General features: G+C 41.3%; 1 protein-coding gene across 10 annotated transcripts in view; it reads left to right on the plus strand.

Annotated features, from left to right (window-relative positions):
* Positions 1-22,550, plus strand: part of FHIT (fragile histidine triad diadenosine triphosphatase) — a 1,484,422-nt gene that overhangs the window by 125,794 nt on the left and 1,336,078 nt on the right. The gene's annotated exons all lie outside the window — the stretch shown is intronic.

The raw sequence follows: 22,550 nt of genomic DNA on the forward strand, positions 1-22,550 counted from the left end.
TTAAATGAAGGATGGTGGGGTTTGAAGAGAGATGGAATATTCAAAGAAAGGCTTTCTGCCCTGGCTGTGTGTGCATGCTAAGTCATTTCAGTCATCTGTGACCACTCTGTGACCACATGGACTATAGCCCACCAGGCTCCTCTGTCCATGGGATTCTTTAGACAAGAAGACTGGAGTGGGTTGCCATGCCCTCCTCCAGGCTCTGCCCTGGTTAGCTTGATGGACAGTCCTAGACACAGGGAATTTTGACCTTTTACTGCTGAACTCAGACACATAGGCCAGTGTTATGCCAGTGGGTTTTCAAATATACAGTTCTGATCTCAAAACACATTTTGTTCCAGCAGTCACCCAAACCCAGACTTGATATGTCTGTGTACTATGTTGTCTCGTGTGTAGAAGAGAGTATAATTTATCTCTCTTCAGTGGTACGATTCTAATTTTTCACCGCCTGCCTTCCTAACTTTTCTGTTCTGTCCATGTAGTTATCCATGCTGTGGATTGTGAACCTGTTGGGAATGGGCTGGGAGCTCAAGGAACTAGATCCTAGTGGTACTACATTATTCACATATTTTTTTTTTCCTTTTACTTGGCTGAAGAGTATCCATCTTCTACCATTAAGGGAGCAAGCATAATGTGAGGGATGGGGCAGGAAAAACAAGCAGGTGCTTCCTGTTTTTTCCAAAGTATTTTGGTCATCCTCTTAACAAGTTTCATGTTAACATCTTACTAGTTTAAAAAATGTTGAAAAAATGCCACTTTTGAAGAATGAATCTTGAAAACCAATTAGCAGTTGGTATTTCCAGAAACATCTCTGGAAACGAGAAAGGTCTCCTGACATTTTAGGTAGAATTGGCTTGCTAAAAAAGCCAAGGGAGTATGTATTCCCTTTCCTGTGATTCCTGATTTGTTGTGAATGAACAGTTCTCTGTAACCTTTTACGATCAAGACTCCAAGTTCAAATATGCTAACTTTACTCCTTTGGAGGACTTAATCTATATGTTGCCTGTCTACAGTGACCATCTAATATAAACAGTCTTCTGGAAGCCACATACCCAAGATGTCCAAATATAATGTCTAAATATAATAATGTTTATTGACTGACTCCTATATAAGTGATACCATTACTAAGGGTTTTACAGAATAACCCGCAATAATCCGTGTAACAGCCCATTGAACTTGATATTATTATCAGCCCTATTTCTACATGGTGAACTGATGTGACATGCTCTGTGTGATAAAGCCATCTTTCTCACCCTGGTAATAGAGCAGAGAATCGGACCCAGGTCATTTGAGGTCAGAGATTATGCTCTTAGCTACTATACTTAACTAGCTCTTGTAGCTAAGGGGCCATGTAAGAAATCAACCTTGCTTTGCTACTTCTCACTGGGAAGTTTTGTGTAATTTTCACAGGCATCTGTGTTTGTGGCAGATCTCTGAGGATGTTTGTACCAGAGAACTATTTGTGTTCTCACAGCCCAGTGCAGTGAGAAGCTGGAGAAGGAGGTGCTGAAGTTTGAAGAGGGAAAGAGTGGAGGCTGAGGCACATTCAATAGCCTGGAGATTTTGAAAAACAAATGGAGAGACTTGTTAAGTGGAAGATTATTTTATTGTTTCCATTGATTTTCATTGTCTAACACATAGAACCCATGTGTGTCTTTCTTTAGCTATATACAGAAGTAGAATAACCAGTCAAAAATTAAGTTGAGTAGAAATTCAAGTCCAAGGCTCTTTGAATTCAAAGTCTATATTTGTAATCATTGTGCTTCAAGTTAAGAAAAAAAAAGAGCAAAGTATTGACTCATCAGAAAATCTTTGTGGCATTGTAGGCACAAATAGAGTATTTTGGGAAATGGGGTGCCGTTCTTGGTAAGAACAACGGCAATTATAATGAACAGTATTTATTGACATTTCACTCTGTACCCAGTCATTGCCCTTCCTAGAAGTTCACTGGACTGTGGATAGTATTTTTAAGAAGCTGGACTCTCATGAATGACCTGGCTGGTCATCCATGGACACTGCTGAGGTGAGGAAAGCCCACTGAGAGACAAGTTTGTAGGTTGAATCATTGTAGTGGGGATAGGTGAATTACAGCCAACAACTGACTAAATATAAAAGCAGGTATAGTTTAGGGCTGGTGGCTTCAGTGACCTCTAAGAGTTATCCCACTTTCCCCTGTCAAACTGAAATGAAAATGCCCAAAATAGGATTGTTTTTTTTTTTTTTTTTCAGTATTCACCATCTATTGGGCTGGTTCTCAAATAGTGGAATTTGAATGCCTTGGTACCATTGATGAGTCCAGTGGGACTAGGATCATATTTACCATAAAGCTTGGCTGGTGGATCAGTGGTAGAGAATTTGCCTGCTAATGCAGGAGATGCAAGAGATGTGGGTTCAATCCCTGGGTTGGGAAGATCCCCTGGAGAAGTAAATGGCAACTGACTCCAGTATTCTTGCCTAGGAAATCCTGTGGGCATAGGAGTCTGGTGGGCTACAGTCCTTGGGATTGCAAAGAGTCAGACACGATTTAGCAACCAAACAAGAACAACAAAGCTGGAGCTAGAGCCCACATCCATGATCCTATACATGTGGAAGAGGCTATGTGTACTGTAAAAAGTGATATATTTAAAAAGTAGACAGAAGCCACTTGGTATGCCAGGAACTTGTCTCTCTTGGCCTTGATTCTGGAAGGAGGGTGACTTATAGATGATCTGTGTTTAAATTCTGGACCCTAGAGTCAGAGTCATCTTTCCTTCCTTAGATGCACCTTCAGAAAGATTCTCTGGTAAACATGACCCTTCTTACTGTGCTTACGTGTGAAACTGTAGGGAGTGTCCACTAAGGCCAACTTCCCTGGGAATCTTCAGGAAATAGAAATAACCAGGGGAAAATGAACAGTAATTACCTGGCATTAAGTTGAGACCTTTTGTGTGAAAGGCATGTGAAGATAGGCCCTTTAGCGACTTAATGAGCCTTATCACAGGCCTTCAGCTTTTCTGAATAAATCTGGAGGTAATAAAATGTTGGACCTTGCTTTCGAACCAATTTATACTACAACATCATTTTAAAAGACCTTTGGAGCAAGTGACTGAAAGTTTTTCACCCCCCCTCCCCGCACCGAAGATAGAATCAGTTTCTCCCTATTAATGAGAACCCAGAGTAATTTCAGAAGATAACCAGTAAATAAAAATATTTAATGAAATGAAATAGAATCTGGTTTGTAAGAAAGAACTCAAAGGAATGTTGTTTCGTGCTTGCCACTCATGGCTTATTTTGTTCATTCAGGAAATATTTTTTTTAGAATTTTTTGCTGGGTGCCAGGCACTGAGCTAGGCACTGCTGATATGACAAGGCACCTGGCAGACAAAGGGGTCATAGATAATTAGCAAGTGGGAAAACTAAAGAGGAAACAATTAGAGCTTTTGAAAAGTTCTAGGAAGGAAATAACAGGAAACTGTACTGGGGGAGTAGTGACTTACCTAGCTGTGCCAGGGACACAAGCTCCAGGGCAATGACATTTCAGTGAGGCACTTGAGAACCACTCATCAGATAAAATTAACCATCAGTCAATGTATATGTTTGTAGAAGAATAAATGTCTCTTTCAGTGATGATGCATTCAGTCTTTTTGTGTGGTTTTGTCCCTATTTGCATTCCTATGCCCTTTTACATCTTCTGTGGTATCCAGGGCTGTCCAGGGACTTTTTATTACGAAATATACAGACACGCTTTTTCAGAATATGTACTCACTCTTCCAAACCAATTTCTGGCATTGTATCTCATGGCTCATTTGCTGCAAAAGTAAGGCGGTTTTATTTAATATAGGAAGAATTTCAGGACAGGAATATGCCCCGCTTTCCGTTCTGTGGTACATTTGGTTGAGTAAACTGAATTTAGACAGAAGGAACCTACCCCTCAAGCAAGGTGACCTCTCTTGGGTGAATTAAATCCTGTCTCATGTTGCTTAAAAGATGCCACTCTAGAGGAATGTTGAGAGAAATAGAAAGCATCACAGAGTTTGCTCTCCCATTTTCTATTTGCAGTCATAGTATAAAATAGTCCCAGAGAGTCCATTATTATATAGGTTTTAAGAATAAAATTATTGGAAGCTTTCCTTAAAGTTCTCTCATTTTTTTTTTTTTTGTACTGTGAACTATCTGGTAAATCTAATTTAAATGCAATTTTATTTAATGAGTGTTGATATTATGATTCATCACTCATTTACTTAATTAGTAGCACTTGACTTTATGTACCCAAAATGTCCAATTTGCACACATATTTTTTTCAGTTAAATAAAATTATGTTTGGGGAAGATAAAGCTTTTTTTTCCCCCAGTTTTAAAGCATGCCTTTTAGTTTTTGCTTTTGACCATCACCAAGTATAAAACACTAGTGAAAGTAGGAAGTGCATGCATGTGTGCTCACTCACTCAGCCATGTCTGACTCTTTCCAACCGCATGAACTGTAGCCTGCCAGACTCCTCTGTCCATGGAATTGTCTAGGCAAGAATACTGGAGTGGGTTGCCATTTCCTATTCCAGGGGATCTTCTTGACCCAGGGATCGAACCTGCATCTCCTGCATCTCCTGCATTGCTAGGCGGATTCTATACCACTGAGCCACCTGGGAAGCCCGAGAGTAGCAAGAAGAGTATACTAAAAATAAATAGCAGGGAAATCAATAGTAGTTATATATAGACTAGGATTGTCTGGGTACTAATCATGATGCCAGCACTCTTGGGCTGTTTCTCTTTAGGAAAGTGAAGTCACCTCTCTGTGTCTCAGTTTCCACATCTTTAAAGTGGTACCTTCCCTGTAGTACATGTACCCTACCATGTACCATAGTGACTACCTTCTTGTGACTGAATTTAAAAACCACTGAGTGTGATTTTAATATTAATATTATTGTTAATATATATTATAGGATTAGGGGAAATGAAGAGTGACTTCCAGAGGTCATGACTCTAGTCCCTGCTCCAAGGAAAAACCTCTTTAGTCCATCTCAGATTAATTTCATGGTTCTCAACTTAGATAATGAGTTCTACACTGCATGCAAAGCTCTGGACAAGGGCATCCCCAATGTCATAGGCTAATTGAGGCACATTCGTAGCACATTATTTTTACTTCAATATTTGGGAAAATTAAACATATATATATTAAAAGTATTACATGGATATATGTATTATATATGTATATAAATACATATATATTATGCAGTGGTATGCATAACTTGAATGAATTTTTAAAGTACCACACTAGGGTTTAAAAATTGTTTTCATTTGGAGAGGGAAGCGTAAGATTGTACCCTGCCAGGACTCTAGGATCATTCTCTTTTGCTATTCTGGGGATTTCACTTAGAAATGTTCGAGAAACAGTAGGAAAACTGATGGGCCATTTACCTGTTGTAAATGTTGTTTTTGTAAAGAAATCCCAGAATTTCCCTCAATCATTCATTTTATCTTTGCCAACATTTTTTGGTTGGAAGGAGGGAGTTAATGATATTTTACAACTGATTTTGTGATAAGATTCTAACGTGACTATACAATGGTATAATGTATAGGGTCATTTGGCTGTTTGGGAGATGAGCTTGGTCCTGGAGAAAAATCCCTGGCTGTGAACTTGTGGAATTCTGCTATTGTTTTATTCATGCATTTCTCATATTAAGATGCATTGTCTTTCTCTTTATTCAGTGCTCTCAAGCCCTCTTCTTCACAGACTCTATTCTTTCTTGCAAGCCACAATGACCAGCCCAGCCTTTTCCTCTGAGTTGTATGCACTTTTATGTGGTTGTCCCCACATCATCTCCTTTCAACTGTTTCAAGGTATCTTGAGGAATAAATTCCTAGATTAATAAACAGCACCTGTGTTCATCTGTTTACACATGTCACAAACCTAGGAGTCTTTCTGGGTGCCTGCCTCACCCGCACCATGCCCTGTCCCTCCCCCAACTCCATTCTATTGGCAGGTTATCTCTGTTTTATTTTCTGGATATTTCTAGAATAGGGTTTCTTTCCTTTTCTACCGTCACCCTTCCTTGTCCAGCTACTGTCATCTTTCTCATCTTTTTTCCGCCAAGTAGCTGGTCTCGCCTGTTTCTCTGCCTCTTCATTCACTGCTCTCTTGCTGTCTATTCACCGTCCTTCTTGATAAACTTTCAGTGCCACTGCTTTGCCAAGTTCTCTCTAAACACAGTGCTTCCTTCTTACCTGGTAAACTCCTATTTATCCACCAGGCTTCAGCTTTGTGTCTTCCAATCTAAGGTTGGTTACCTTGTTTTCTACTGTTTTCCAATTGTGATTGTGTATTTTTTATTTATTTACTTTAATTATATTGTTCCTTCTAGGATGTGGGCTACATGAAATCACCATTCTTTCTCATGCATCTCTAGCACCTAGAACAAGCACTCAATAATTAATTGTGAATGAATGAGTAGATGGTTTGCCACAGAATAGCCAACAGAAATTCACATGTGAAGGGAGAGGATATATTAGCATTATGCCCCATGAGTCTACTGAATTGAAATGTAGTTCTTAAGGGAAAGAGCACCTTTTGCCCTGGTGGCAAGCACAAAGTTGTTTGGACTAAATAATGTTGGGCCTTAGATGGCATGGTAAGAAGTGTAAAAACTGTATTAGATGCATTGGCGAGCTCCTGTGAGGAGCCCCTGGTCTAATGGTCTCCAGCCTGAATATCCCTGACAGGGTTGTGGCGAATGTATGTTTCCTGCTTTGCTGAGACTAGGAGGGCCACTGAGAGAAGGAAGGAACCACTGGTGGGTGGGGGTGGGGAAACACCTGAAATGAAACCTGTAACCTATAACTTTGCATACATAAGATAAGCATCAAAAGTCACATTTCCAGGTTCCAAGGCAAGCCTCTTTTCTTCCTCATATTTATTTATAAAACTTTATTGGGATGTTAAAAAAAAATCAGAATTGAATTTTAAGGAGAAAAAAAGGGGAAAAACCAGCTGTAAGGTGACTGTTTTCTGGCAGGATAAATGCAGTGGGCTGAGTCCAGCATGGAAGTTGTCTTTCTGGAAGTTTTGGTCACATGACTAAGATGAGACTCTTCCTGCTCACACCTGGCTAACTACTGATAATGAGGAAGATGATGAAAATAGGTACCATTGGTGGTACCGATCTTTGCCAGATTCTATGCCAAGCACTTGCAAAAATAGATAGCGTTATCATCTTTATTTTATGGGTGAGGAAATTTTGAGGTTACATAACTTGGCCAGTGCCTCACAGTAACATGAGTTTCTGTGTCCACATCTGACTAACTCCAAAGCTCAGGCTCCTAGCTGCCAATAGTCACAAGAGAACAAATATTCATAAGAATAAATGGTATCAACAATAATAGCATCCTTATCATGTGCCAGACACCAGCTCAGGGATGCACTTTTATTTTCTCCTATGAGCCAAGTAAGAAAATTATTGTCAGTTAGGTTTGCTTGTTGGAGAACTAAGAATTTGGCATTTTCCACTGGTCAACATCCTTTGGGTCCTACGTGTTCAGTTATAATAATATTAATAATAATAATAAACTTGAATCAACATAAATAGGAAGTGAAGAGAGACCCTAAGGAAAGATTGGTCATGATTTTACTGTACTCTTAAAACTTTTCTAATTTACTCTTATGCTCACTAATGTTATTCTATTCGTTCATGCTTCGGACTCAGTCACATCCAACTCTGTGACCCTATGGACTGTAGCACACCAGCCCGCTCTGCTCATGAGTTTATCCCAGCAAGAAAACTGGAGTGGTTGCCATTTCGTTCTCCAGGGAATTTTCCCAACCCAAGGATTGAACTTATGTCTCCTGTGTTAGCAGGCTGATTCTTTAACAACTATGCCACCTGGGAAGCCTGTTCATTCTATAGTGAGTCTGTAATATACCTCAATAGCCATAGAGAAACCTTTTGCCTTCTTATGTTTGTATAGACTGTGGTGATAGTAATAGTTGCTCTTATTTGTTCCTTGTTTGATGTGTTTTGATGCAAAAGCCTGCCCAGCCCAGAGAGAGACCATGTGCTAGTCTCTGGAGGCTGAATTCAAATCCCGACTCTGCTACCTACCAGCTCTATCAACCTGGGAGGTGTCATAGCCTTTATGTGCTTCCATCACTTGTTTGTCAGATATTTACTGAACACCAGCTGTGTGCTCGGTGCTGTGTTTGAAGCTGGGGTTGTAACAGGAAACAAAAATAAACACAGTGTTGGTGAACTTATAGTTCAGTTCAAGAGAGAGATGTAAAATAATCACACAAAGGAGTTTATGATACGCTTGCTTCCCTGGTGGCTCAGACAGTCAAGAATCTGCCTGCAATGTGGAAGACCTGGGTTAGATCCCTGGATCAGGAAAATCCCTTGGGGAAGGGAATGGCAACCCACTCCAGTATTCTTGCTTGGCCTGGAGAATTTCATAGACAGAGGAGCCTGGTGGGCTACAGTCTGTGGGGTCGCAAAAAGTCAGACACGACTGAGCAACTAACATTTTCACTTTCACTAGTGACAGAGAGGCACGTGGTGCTGTGAGAACACACAGCAAGGAAGTGACCAGGCACAGAAGGCTTTCTTGAGCCACCTGAGGCTCTGTAACTCAGTTGACATATGCAAAGCTCCCAGCGTGGTGCCTAATACATAGTTAGGGTTGACTAGTTGGTAGTTCCTGACAATATACACTTAAGATTTCCCAGAGAAAGAATCACAGAAACAAATACATTTAGTGCAAAGGAGTTAATACAGTTGCCTTTTGTTAGTATCTGGATTTTTTTTTTTTAATATAACCCTTGTGTTTAATATAACCTTGTATCTCTCAGTCATGTCCAACTCTTTGTGACCCCATGGGCTGCAGCCTGCCAGGCTTCTCTGCTCATGGGATCCTCCAAACAAGAATACTGGAGTATAACTTGGAACCTCTTTATTTATTTTTCTGAGAAAGAAATGAGGTTGGGATGGTTGGTTGAAAGAACTGTTTAAGGATAGGCCACTAATGAAGACATCTAAATGCAGTCATCTTGTTTCACAGTTAGTTCCAAGACACAGTCAAACAGAAATAACTAGAAACCAAGGCCTATGGGGGCATTGTTTGTTTGGTAAATTTTGATTCATAGACTCATTAATGCCTCATCAGCCTCTTGACCATTAGTCTAGGCAGGTAGCTCTGTGTGGGGACCTTTATTCTCTGGCAGCCAAGACAGGGATGTCTTAATGATGATTGGTTTCAGTGTCTCATAACCGCTGGTCCCCAAATATAAAGCACTGCGGATATCTAAACAGATTCTCATTGCTTTTGGCCTGTGTGAAATTTAGCAGCAAGAGATTTCATATCTCACAGTGTTCAATAGTCCTATTTAATTAGGAACTGCTTGTGAATCAGGCCAGCTAATGGTTATAATTATTGAAGTAGACATATTTGCCCTGAAAAGAGAGAAACTGAAAAGAGATTTTAATAGTTCTTGGGTTACTGACCAGTGAGTTGTCAGAATGTTCTCATTGGCCTTCCTGATGGCAGAACTGCCTTCCAGGTTATGGCAACATAGTTCGGCCACTCACTGGAGGAATGCCGGAAAGGCCAGTGTGAGGAATTAGAATTTGAAATGAGGACTTCCATGGTGGTCCATGGTTAAGAATCTGCCTGCCAATGCAAGGGACACGGGTCCAGTCTCTGGTCCGGGAAGATTCCACATGCCACAGGGCAGCTAAGCCCATGCACCACAACTATTGAGCTGGTGCTCTAGAGCCCACTGGCCGCAACTATGAAGCTTTGCACATGAAAGCCTGTGTTCCACAGCAAGAGAAGCCACAGCAGTAAGAAGCCAGTGCACCACAACTAGAGAAAACCTGTGCACAGCAACAGAGATTCAGCACAGCCAAAAATAAAATAAGTAATTAAAAAATAAACAAGGTGTAGAAGAATATTAAAAAAAAAAACAACAACAAGCAACTTGAAATGAGGCCTGCTTACCTTTGCCTGACTGCGTTCTTGTCTCATTGTTAGACTTCCCTTTATTCCCAGGCATAGATTTTCTTTTTTGGGGAAAAAATTAAGGCTGATAGAGTGCTAAAGCAGCCCTTCCTTGAGCAAAAAGAGAAGCACCAAAATTACTGAGCACATATTCAGTGATAAATTTACATGAATGTACCGCATAGTATTCAGTACATACGGGTGAAGAGCATGGACTTGGAGTCAGATAATCAGATCTTGACTCTGGCACCTGATAACTGGGGACTTGGAGCAAGTTGCTTAACTGCTGATACTCTGTTCTCTTCTGCATATAGGTGCCTGTCATGTGGCAGGTGCTCTGCTCATCCTGGCGAACCAAATGCATGGGGTCCCCAACCCACAGTCCTATCTTGGGTGACCCTCCAAAAGCATACCTTAAGGTAGTGAAAGGTACAGTGGGCAAGGTAAGTATTTCCAGTGATCAGTGCTTTATGGATGAAAAGATTAAGATTCAGTCAGACTGGTGAGTGACAGAGTCAGATTTCAAACTCCAAATTCCAAGTTGTTTCCATTGGCTCCTACTGCCTGCCTTGAGCTAGCCTGGTGTAACCAATTTCTTTTACAGGTTAAACTGGGTAAATGAAATGCTCAAAACCATCACTGGCTTAGGAGTAGCTATCACTTTCAATGAGGAAACCTTTTGACAGCATGCTTAATCTTTGCATGTATACAATTTATTCTGCAGTAACATAATAGCTACCTTTTAATAAACCTTGTGTTATCAAAAATTGAGTGTAAAATGTTTTGTTTCAGGAGTGCAATTTCAGACTGGCAGATCAAAGGTTTTCTGTTTTATTTATTTTTTCTTAGAAAAGAGTTTAAGAAATAAGAATATTGCTTTATAGCCATAACACCTAAATGCCATTGAGCAAATCTACCATATGATCAAATCTGGCTTTCTTTCAAGAGTAAAAGTCTTTCACTTCCTGTCACCCCAGCACTATCATTATGTGCTTAGACCTCTATCACCCATTGTTATGGGAGCTCGAGCTCAAGCCACTCAAGCAAAGCAGTTGCATTTTGTAGATGCAGCAGTTTCTTCCTTCTGCATCGTGGGGCCGCTTCTCTGCCATGATTGAGTTTTAATCAAAACAATTGGAGCGCCCGCTCTGGGCTTGACCCTATTCTAGGCACAGAAATGAACAAGAGTAGAGCATGTCCTCATTCTGATCTAGCTTCTATTCTGTTGGGGGACAGATAGTGATTACAGGAAGGAAAGAGGGAGGGAGGGAGGGAAGGAGGGAGAGAGGTAAGGTGATGAGATGATTTCGGGTAGGGAGAGTGCCATGAAGAATTATCCAGCAGGGTAGAGTGACAGGGTGGAGGTGGGGGCTGGTCTGTGTGCTTTGTTAGGTAGTGCAGTGCATCTGTGAGTGCATCTCAGGGCCAGACGTGACTGTCTTAAGGGAGCAGCCACATGGCTCCCCAGAAGAAAGGTATCCTCGGCAGAGGAAGCAGCAAGTGGAAAACTCTTGAGGTAGAAACATGCCACACCTATTGGAGGAAAACTCGGAGGCATGTCAGGCTGGAAGGAAGAGCGCAAGGTCGGGGTGGGGGGGCGGGTGGGAGCACTGGAGAAGAGCCAGGAGAGATGGCTGGGGACCGCAACAGCAAGGGCCTCATAGGGTTTTACTCTGGGTGAGATGAGCAGGTACAGGCTGTTTTTGACCAGAGTTGCAGTCTGACTTAGGTTTTGGGAGGCTTTTGAGTGAAAAGAGACAGTGCATGAGCACACGCAGAAGCTGAGACTGTTAGAGAATTATTGCAGGCATCCAGCCAAGACATGGTGGTGGCTTGATTTGGGAGGTAGAGGTGGAGTTGGCGAGAAATGATTGGATTTTGTTAATCTCCTGAAGGTCAGGCAGAAAGGATGTGCTGATGAGCTCCAGGGTGTTTGGCCTGTATACCTGGAAGAACAGAGCTGCCATTTGGGAGCACTATAATTTGTGGGCTCAACTAGGTGTCTGTGTGAAAGACAGAGGTACGCTAATGGAGGTGGTTCCTTCAAATCACAGGCTGTGTGAAAATGCCTGTGACACCCGTTCAGAAAAGAATGTGGGTGGGATTGTAAAAGATGTCCTCTCCTCCTCGGTGTGCATCCTTCGAAACCCTTATACACTTACAGCATTTCTTCTTAACTATTTCCCACCCCTGATGAGATGTGCTGTTGGGAGAGGACTAGTCATTTGCTACTTCATGTGATTTTTATATCAGTATGCTACCTTTCTGAAAATGTATTTGCGTTTAAACCTTACTTCAAACTCATGATGACACACAGATTTCATCTCTTATGCTAGCTTGAATCACTGATGGTGGTTGCCTTGAGAACTGTGCTGAGAAAATTTGTGAAGCTGGTTCTAGGCTCAGCAGGGAAGAGGAAACTTGATAATATTTTCCACTCCAGGGACTAGGAGTGGCATCCCATACGTGCTCAGTATTTGATAGTCCAGCTACAGAAAACACTGTTTTTTTCCCCACCTGTCTCCTTGTTTTTATTTTTATTTTATTTAAAAAGTATTTATTTATTTGGCTGACTCAGGTCTTAGTTGCCGCACAGTCTTCATGCATCCATGCGGGATCCTTTTGTTTTGGTGTGCAGACTCTCCAGCTGTGACTCGTGTGCTCAGTTGCTCTGCAGCATAAGGGATCTTCGTCCCCCGACCAGGGATGGAACCCACATCCCCTACACTGCAGGACAGATTCTTAACCACTGGACCACCAGGGAAGTCCCTTTCCCCTTGCTTTTAGATGTCAACAAGTATGCAGAGGAAATACTTTTCCTTCTTACTGTTTGAGCGCTTGCCTCTGAAATCACGCCAAGAGGACTATTAGCCCAAATATCAGATTTTACTATCTAAGGGTCTTGAGTTACCTGATGTAAAATCCAAGTACTCCAGAAGAGACAGGGCCTTTGTTTTAATGGGCAAGGCCTTTGCCAGATCAAAATCCATTTTCTTTCTTCTCTAGCATTCCTCACTGCTAGATCTACTGCAATTAGTATTCCCTTATTAGCTGCATTTGTATTAGCTGCATTTGAATGCAGAGTTCCAAAGAATAGCCAGGAGAGATAAGAAAGCCTTCCTCAGTGATTAATGCAAAGAAATAGAGGAAAACACAGAATGGGAAAGACTAGAGATCTCTTCAAGAAAATTAGAGATACCAAGGGAACATTTCATGCAAGGATGGGCTCAATAAAGGACAGAAATGGTATGGACCTAACAGAAGCAGAAGATATTAAGAAGAGGTGGCAAGAACACACAGAACAACTGTACAAAAAAGATCTTCATGACCCAGATAATCACAATTTTGTGATCACTCACCTAGAGCCAGACGTCTTGGAATGTGAAGTCAAGTGGGCCTTAGAAAGCATCACTATGAACAAAGCTAGTGGATGTGATGGAATTCCAGTTGAGCTATTTCAAATCCTGAAAGATGATGCTGTGAAAGTGCTGTACTCAATATGCCAGCAAATTTGGAAAACTCAGCAGTGGCCACAGGACTGGAAAAGGTCTGTTTTCATTCCAATCCCTAAGAAAGGCAATCCCAAAGAATGCTCAAACTACCGCACAATTGCACTCATACACACACTAGTAAAGTAATGCTCAAAATTCTCCAAGCCAGGCTTCGGCCATACGTGAGCCGTGAACTTCCAGATGTTCAAGCTGGTTTTAGAAAAGGCAGAGGAACCAGAGATCAAATTTCCAATATCTGCTGGATCATCGAAAAAGGAAGAGAGTTCTAGAAAAACATCTCTTTCTGCTTTATTGACTACGCCAAAGCCTTTGACTGTGTGGATCACAATAAACTGTGGAAAATTCTGAAGGAGACGGGCATACCTGACCACCTGACTTGCCTCTTGAGAAACTTGTATGCAGGTCAGGAAGCAACAGTTAGAACTGGACATGGAACAACAGACTGGTTCCAAATAGGAAAAGAGTACATCAAGGCTGCATATTGTCACCCTGCTTATTTAACTTATATGCAGAGTACATCATGAGAAATGCTGGCCTGGAAGAAGCACAAGCTGGAATCAAGATTGCTGGGAGAAATATCAATAACCTCAGATATGCAGATGACATCACCCTTATGGCAGAAAGTGAGAGGAACTAAAAAGCCTCTTGATGAAAGTGAAAGAGGAGAGTGAAAAAGTTGGCTTACAGCTTAACATTCAGAAAAATAAGATCATGGCCTCTAGTCCCATTACTTCATGGGAAATAGATGGGGACAGTGGAAACAGTGTCAGACTTTATTTTTTTGGGGCTCCAAAATCACTGCAGATGGTGACTGCAGCCATGAAATTAAAAGACGCTTGCTCCTTGGTAGAAAAGTTAAGACCAACACAGACAGCATATTAAAAAGCAGAGACATTACTTTGCCAACAAAGGTCTGTCTGGTCAAGGCTCTGGTTTTTCCAGTGGTCATGTATGGATGTGAGAGTTGGACTGTGAAGAAACCTGAGCACCAAAAAATTGATGCTTTTGAACTGTGGTGTTGGAGAAGACTCTTGAGAGTCCCTTGGACTGCAAGGAGATCCAACCAGTCCATCCTAAAGGAGATCAGTCCTGGGTGTTCATTGGAAGGACTGATGCTGAAGCTGAAAGTCCAATACTTGGGCCACCTCATGCGAAGAGTTGACTCATTGGAAAAGACCCTGATGCTGGGAGGAATTGGGGGCAGGAGGAGAAGGGGATGACAGAGGATGAAATGGCTGGATGGCATCACCGACTCGATGGGCATGAGTTTGGGTAAACTCCGGGAGTTGGTGATGGACAGGGAGGCCTGGTGTGCTGCAATTCATGGAGTTGCAGAGTCAGACACGACTGAGCGACTGAACTGAACTATTAGCTGTATTGTTTCTCTCCCCTCCAGAATGGCAGCCACAGGGCAAGGACTTTAGTGTTCATTGTTCAGTGCTGTTTCCCCAGTGTCTAGAACTGTGGCTTATATATAAGGAAGTATGTGTTGAATGAAAAATGCTAAATGAATTGCCTGAAAAAGCTAAAGTTTTACTGTGGCCCAGAATTAACGGTAAATGATTACTAAGGTACTTGCACTTTTTTGAAAGTGGAAAGCTCCTGTTAGAATAATCATCACTATAGCTATGTGGTTTAATGAACATTGTTGATAATTATAGTAGTAATAATAACTCTCCTTGAGCACATCTGTGTGCCTGACCCTGGGTTAAGTGCCCAATACTCATTCTTTCCTTTGGGAAGTAGGCCCTCATTTGTTAGGTGAGGAAATTCAGACTTAAGGTCAGACTTAGCCTAAGTCTGAATCACCCATAAATAGGGTGGTTCCAAAGCTAAAAAGAAAACATGAAACTTTCTCCATATAGGAAATCTTGCTTTCCATACGGTAAATAATGGTATCTGTATAATAATAAATGGCTGCTTTTTTGCCCTTAAAACCCCCAAATTGTGTGAGTCTGGAAGGGCCTTTGGATTGTTTCATTATCATTTTTTTTTTTCCTGCTAATTTCTGGTATGAAAAAACCTAACCTTCTCAGCTCAGATTATCTTTCCTAAATATGTTGAAGAGCTGCTTATGAGGATCCCAAGTGAGTGTCAAGGTAGAGGAAAGGAGAGTTTCATTACCTTCACACCTAAACTCATGCTTTTGAGGAAAAAATGGGTGGTTGGTAGAGTAGGAGGAGCTGGAGTTAAGGGAAAGCAATCCCCACACTCTTTTGCTTTGCATCCAGACTGTAGACTACGGTGATGGTTATTATTAAAATGTTTTTTCTTTAAATTTACTCACTTCTGTTTACTTAAATTAATATATTCAAAACAGATTTTGTGAACCCCCCACTATGGATAGAAAACCAGCATCATTTGCCATAGAGTAATAGTATACTGATGCTGCATATGGTAACAAGATATAAGTATATTTGTTGTTCAGTTGCTAAGTCTTGTCTGACTCTTTGCAACCCCATGAACTGCAGCACACCAGGCTTCCCTGTCCTTCACTATCTCCCAGAGCTTGCTCAGACTCATGTCCATTTAGTCAGTGATCCTGTCCAACCATCTCATCCTCCACTGCCCCCTTCTCCTCAATAATAAAATATAAAATAATATATATAATGAAAATAAGGCAATGCTGTTTCATGTTTTAAAATTAAAGAATAAGAATAATGAAATATAAATCTAATGTACATATTAGAAATTAGTTTTCCCTGTGAGTAGAGTGGAACTGTTTATGATCAGTCACCAATAGAGGGATATTTAACTCCTTGTCACTTAAAGAAAAAGGTGAAAAGATGTTTTCCTCCCAGCTTTAATATTAGGACAAAGGATCCTAACATAAATGCATATAAAAGTACATATGAACTATGTGTGTGCTCAGTTACCGCTCAGTCGTGTCTGACTCTTTGCGACCCCATGAACTGTAGCCTGCCAGACTCCTCTGTTCATGAATCTGGATTTTCCAGGTAAGAATACTGGGTTGCCATTTCCTTCTCCAGTACATATGGACACTATGTGTATATAAATATATTGCATTTATGTAAGATATATTGTCCATATAAAAAATATGTAGTAACTTTTTAAAAATCAGGTTGTAATTTAACTGTGTAATAACCAGTGGTCCTTTGATTGTGGTGACCTGGGCAAGAGGCAGTAAGCTAAGTCATTAATTTCCATTTGCTGTGGGCCAGCAATGCTTGGCTGGGTCGTTCCTGTGGAAAGGAAGTTTAAGAAAATTGTGAAATCAAAGCTTCTTTTTCCAGCTTGCTCTTCTCAAGCCCTTCAGTTCAGGCCTGAGCTCTGCCATTGTAGAAAAGCATGACTTTCCTGAAATACAGCCTCCTAGCTCAATACTGTAGAGAGTAGAGCAGCCCAGGCTTCCTCCACAGGAAACCCAGACAAATGTGTATCCACAGGGCTTTAAGGCATGTCTATGCCACTAGTGGGGAACACTGTCCCAAACTCATTCCCTACCCCTCAGTTCTCTATGGGGCCCCAGCTTGACATTGCTTCGAGCAACCATAATAAAGCGAATTGGCTCCATCTTGCCCAACTGTGTCCCAGGGCTCCTGTCATTCTGCCACCGGAAAGTTCATATGCTCAAAATTGGTTCTTAGGAGCACTGACCTAAGTGCTCGTCCTCTGCAAAGGTATAATTTAGGAATAATCTTTGTTAGATTATGGCAGGATCTTTGTGCTTCTGTCTCACAATCAATTAGAAATTTCTGCAAAGCGGAGGCATTATTATTATCACAGGCAGATGGTGAAATGTTACTCCATCCTTCTGTGCCTGCTTTAACTTCCTTGTGCAACATCATTTAGGGGGTTTCTTTACAAATTGCAGTTTATTTGGAAAAGATTTAAAGCCCTGAGGGTTTGGCAAGAAACTCTTGCTTATGAGCGCATCTACTTTGTCTGTCAGTAGCAAAAAGGGCACCCCTGATTAATACTGACTTTGCCCTGCAAGTCAGGTAGACAGTAGCAGATGAGGCCTTTGATTCTTAATACTGTTCTGGGGGTAAGAAGAGCTTAGGGGGTCATCTACTCGCAGTTCCAGGAAGAAGGTTAAATGGCATTTAGCCAAGGATGGAAAGCTGTCTTGTGGTGGGTTTCCTTGTGAAATGAGATGGAGGGCTTATTACCCAGAATTCCAGGGAATTGCTTCAAAAGAGAAAAGGGCATTCAGACCAATCTCTGCCTTGCAGTAGTTATACCCTGAAGAGAGGGGATGGGTGTCATAAAGACAGTAAACATGTGGCTGGATGGAAGCAGTTTGGCACTGAGGAGAGCTGGGGGTGGGGTGGGGTAGAACAAGGGACCGAGTTTTTTTGTTTTTTAAAGCAACTGCTTGAAGGAAGGGGAAATAGATGGATAAGGAAGGAATTTAGGCTGTTTTTCTGTGTAATGTACTGGCAAATTCCTAGAATCATTCTTCCTGGATATTGTTGGGCAGAGGCAGGCTTCAAGGCAGCCCCGGTTTATTCAGGTTCAGTTCAGTTCAGTCGCTCAGTCATGTCCGACTCTTTGCAACCTCATGGACTGCAGCATGCCAGGCCTCCCTGTCCATCACCAATTCCGGGAGTTCACTCAAACTCATGTGCATTGAGTCAGTGATGCCATCCCACCATCTCATCCTCTGTCATCCCCTTCTCCTCCTACCTTCAGTCTTTCCCAGCATCAGGGTCTTTTCCAAGGAGTCAGTTCTTCGCATCAGGTAGCCAAAGTATTGGAGTTTCAGCTTCAACATCAGTCCTTCCAATGAACATTCCGGACTGATTTCCTTTAGGATGGACTGGTTGGATCTCCTTGCAGTCCAAGGGACTCTCAAGAATCTTCTCCAGCACCACAGTTCAAAAGCATCAATTCTTTGGCGCTCAGCTTTCTTTATAGTCCAACTCTCACATCCATACATGACGACTGGAAAAACTATAGCCTTCACTAGATGGATCTTTGTTGGCAAAGTAATGTCTCTGCTTTTTAATATGCTGTCTGTGTTGGTCTTAACTTTTCTACCAAGGAGCAAGCGTCTTTTAATTTCATGGCTGCAGTCACCATCTGCAGTGATTTTGGAGCCCCAAAAAATAAAGTCAGCCACTGTTTCCACTGTTTCCCCATCTATCTGCCATGAAGTGATGGGACCAGATGCCATGATCTTCGTTTTCTGAATGTTGAGCTTTAAGCCAACTTTTTCACTCCTCTTTCACTTTCGTCAAGAGGCTCTTTAGTTCTTCTTCACTTTCTGCCATAAGGGTGGTGTCATCTGCATATCTGAGGTTATTGATATTTCTCCCAGCAATCTTGATTCCAGCTTGTGCTTCATCCAGACCAGCATTTCTCATGATGTTCTCTGCATATAATTTAAATAAGCAGGGTGACAATATACAGCCTTGACATACTCCTTTCCCTATTTGGAACCAGCCTGTTCCATGTTAAGTTCTAACTGTTGCTTCCTGACCTGCATACAGATTTCTCAAGAGGCAGGTCAGGTGGTCTGGTATTACCATCTCTTTAAGAATTTTCCAGAGTTTGTTGTGGTCCACACAGTCAAAGGGTTTGGCATTATTCAGGTTAGCTGGGCAAAAAGTCTTGTATGCTACGTCCCAGGAGGAATGAAGGATATAGATAAAAGTTCCTGTGGAGTCTGTATTCTATATGTATGTGAGTCAGGCTTAGAATTGTCCCAGAATAATGAAAAACCAAGTAGGTCGTTGTGTTTATGGAAATCCCAGGGGAGTTTGTGAACACTTATCAGAGGGAGGACATTTGAATGAAGCTTTCAGTTGTAAAAAGAACTTTTGTGGTCTTTTGTAGTCAGATTCATAGCTATTTCTCCTCTTCACTTTCTGATGTTGTAGAGATATTGCTATAGAGATGGTGCATCCGAATCAGTGACTCCTCTGGCTGAGTTGGAAGTAGATGGATGATATAATTAGAGAATTGCTGCAATTTTCCTGATACCGTACGTTATATTGAGTCAGAGCAGGCTTAAGCCATCTACTATCATCTGGGCATGGAACAGTTTATGTAAAAACCGTTATCATGAAGCTAATTCTTAGTGAGTATGTACTATGTGCTGGGTGCTCTGCCAAATTTGTGGGATTGTCTCATTTTGTTCTTTACAAGATCAATTTTAGGCAGACACTACTGGGAAGATCCCCTGGAGGAGGGAATGGCAACCCAAACCAGTATGCTTACCATTGACAGAGGAGCCTGGTGGACTACAGCCTATAGGGTTGCGAAAGAGTCAGACGTGACTGAAGTGACTTAGTACAGAGGCAGGAGCATCCTAATTTCATAGGTGAGATACGTTATAGTTTAGTCAGTCTCTAAGATTGTACAGCCAGTAACTGACAGAGGCAGAATTCAAACTCCCACATCTGAGTTCTTAAACTCCAAGATACTCTTTCACAGTATAATGATGTCTTCAGAAGTTCTAGTTATTACTTTCTTTCAAAAAATGTACACCCTCTAACCCAGTTTTAGATCCTCTTCAGATAAAAGCACACACACATATAATGCTTTTCAACATTTCAGAGTTTTTGAGGATCCCAGTCAAGTCTGATTATTGATATCTTTATAATATGAAACTGAGTCTTGCTGAGGTTAACAAAGCCTTCCAAGTATTTCCAAGGTAGCTAAGCCAGACTTCCAACCTAGCTGTTGCCTACCATGTAACAAGTATAGTAGTAACCATTTCTTGTTAAGTACCTAACAATTGTGGGCTTCCCTGGTGGCTTAGTGGTAGAGAATCCTCCTGCTAATGAGGGAGTCCCGGTTTGATCCCTGCATTGGGAAGATCCCCTGCAGAAAGGGAATGGCAACCCACTCCAGTATTATTGCCTGGAGAATTCCATGGACAGAGGAGCCTGTCAGGGAGTCCAACACAACTTAGTGACTAAAAACAGCAACAAATCTAACAATTAGGATTGCTAGTTAGTGCATACATACATTGGTGTAATCCTATTGGTTAAATAGTGAACATCCTTAATGGGTTGGTCAAGGGTGAATATCATAACTGCTCACGACCTTTTGAAGTAGGTGGTTTAATTCCTATTTTACGCATGAGAATCCTGAGATTCTGAGCAGTTACTCAAAAGTTTACGTGGGGCAGAAGCTCAGTTCATCTAGTTTTAAATCTGCTACTCTGATCCACTCTCCTGCCTTTGCACTGAATGTACCTCCCCTTGCAAATCCGTTCCAGAGTCTTCATTAGATCACGTTGCTTCTCACTTTCCTTCTCTCTCTGGTTTCTTAACCTTGGCATTACTGACATTTTGTTTCGGATAGTTCTATTGTGGGAGGTCTGTCCTGTGCATTCTAGAATTCTTAGCTTTATCTTTGGACTCTACATATTGGATGCCAGAAGAACCCCCTAACGCCTAACTCCCAGGTTGTGACAGCCATAGATGCATCCAGCATTGCCAACTGTACTCTGGGGAATAAAATCACTATCTCTTGGGTACTGTTTATCTTTCTCTTCTCCCCGTGCCCTATACATATAAATATTAACATTTATCCCGGCTAGCTTGTAATGTCCCAGGTAAAGTGTCAGGCACCTTCCATGCATTATCTCATTAAGTCCTCAAAACATCCCGTCAGTCTTTAAATTTTTTCTTATAGGTGAGCGAGGCTGAGATGCTTGGGTAGATTAGTAAATCACCTGGAGTCACATAGGTGCTGAGGGTGAAGCTGGGATTTTTCTCAGTTCCGTGTGTCTCCAGAGCCCTGAACTTCATAAGAAATGTTTTCACTAAACTACTTAGTTGTTTGGAGCTCCAAATTAATCAGACTCTGAATATTTTTGTTGTTTTGGATTTGTTCAGCTAGTAAGCTGGAAGAAAATTTAAATGGGACTGTAGGTCATGTATTTCTTTACTGTTTATTATTATTTTTACTACATCACTGCTTTTTATTGTTAATCCTTTCTCACTAAAATACCATCATTGACAAAAATGTTATCAAAACAAAATCTTGCTTCTGAGTCTAATTTCTTAGCATAAATCTCACCTTTGTTATTGTTTAGTTGCTAACTCATGTCCAACTGTTTCAGACCCCAAGAACTGTAGCCCACCAGGCTCCTCTGTCCATGGGGTTTCCCAGGCAAAGATACTAGAGTGGGTTGCCATTTCCTTCTCCAGGGGATCGAACATCCATCTCCTGCATTGGCAGGTGGATTCTTTACCACGGATCCACCAGGGAGACCCAAATGTCACCTTACTAAGCATAAAGAATAAAATAATTTCTTTGTAGGTGAACTACTACTTTTCTGAGTCATCTTCAGAGGATGTTTTTCAGTGGGTGCTTTTGTGCCTTTTAACAGGACAAGTCATTGATTGCTAAATGCTTAAGAGGTTAGTTAAGATTCTTTGGTGACAAGCAACACAAATTGTCCTGCCTAACTGTATCAAAATAGAAAAGAAATTTACTCCATGTGTGCATAATTGCTCACATGGAGTAATACAAGTTGACCATATTACAAGCAGTGAATTTCCTGGAAATTTGAATAGGAAAGTTTTCAATAAAATAATTTTTTTCTGACAAGCAGGGACATGTGTACTTTAGCGCTCTGGCACATTGTTATTTTCCTTAAAATGAGTTTCAGCAACTGACATATATTAAAGCAGGCTGGTAAAGGCAGGAGGCTGTGCAACCTTAAGTGAGCTTAATGAGGTAAGTTCTTGGGATGAGGTAGGCATCTGGTGTGTGTAGCTGCTGAGAATCCATACCCTCCTTTGAACTATGACATGTGGATTTTCCCTTGGGGATAGCCTCCCCCCAAGGTATGCAATGTTAATGGGACTGTCAGGCAAACACCTTATCCTCCTCTGGCCAAGAGGTGGTCATGTAACCAAGGCAGATCTCTGTTTTGAGTACATCGATCCCAGGATATAAAATGTTTGCTGCAACTGATTCTTCCTGATAGTATTAGCCTGAAGAACTAACTAACTATTAGTTCGTGGGATCCTTGTTCCTGTTGTTTCTAACTTTCATTTAGTTTTCCTTTGAATTTTAGGAGCAATTATGCACACAAGGAGTAAATTTCTTTTCTATTTTGCTAAAGTTATACAGGGTAATTTGTGTTACTTGT

The sequence above is a fragment of the Cervus elaphus genome, chromosome 24 (assembly GCF_910594005.1).
Source record: "Cervus elaphus chromosome 24, mCerEla1.1, whole genome shotgun sequence".
Classification (NCBI taxonomy): Eukaryota; Metazoa; Chordata; class Mammalia; order Artiodactyla; family Cervidae; genus Cervus; species Cervus elaphus.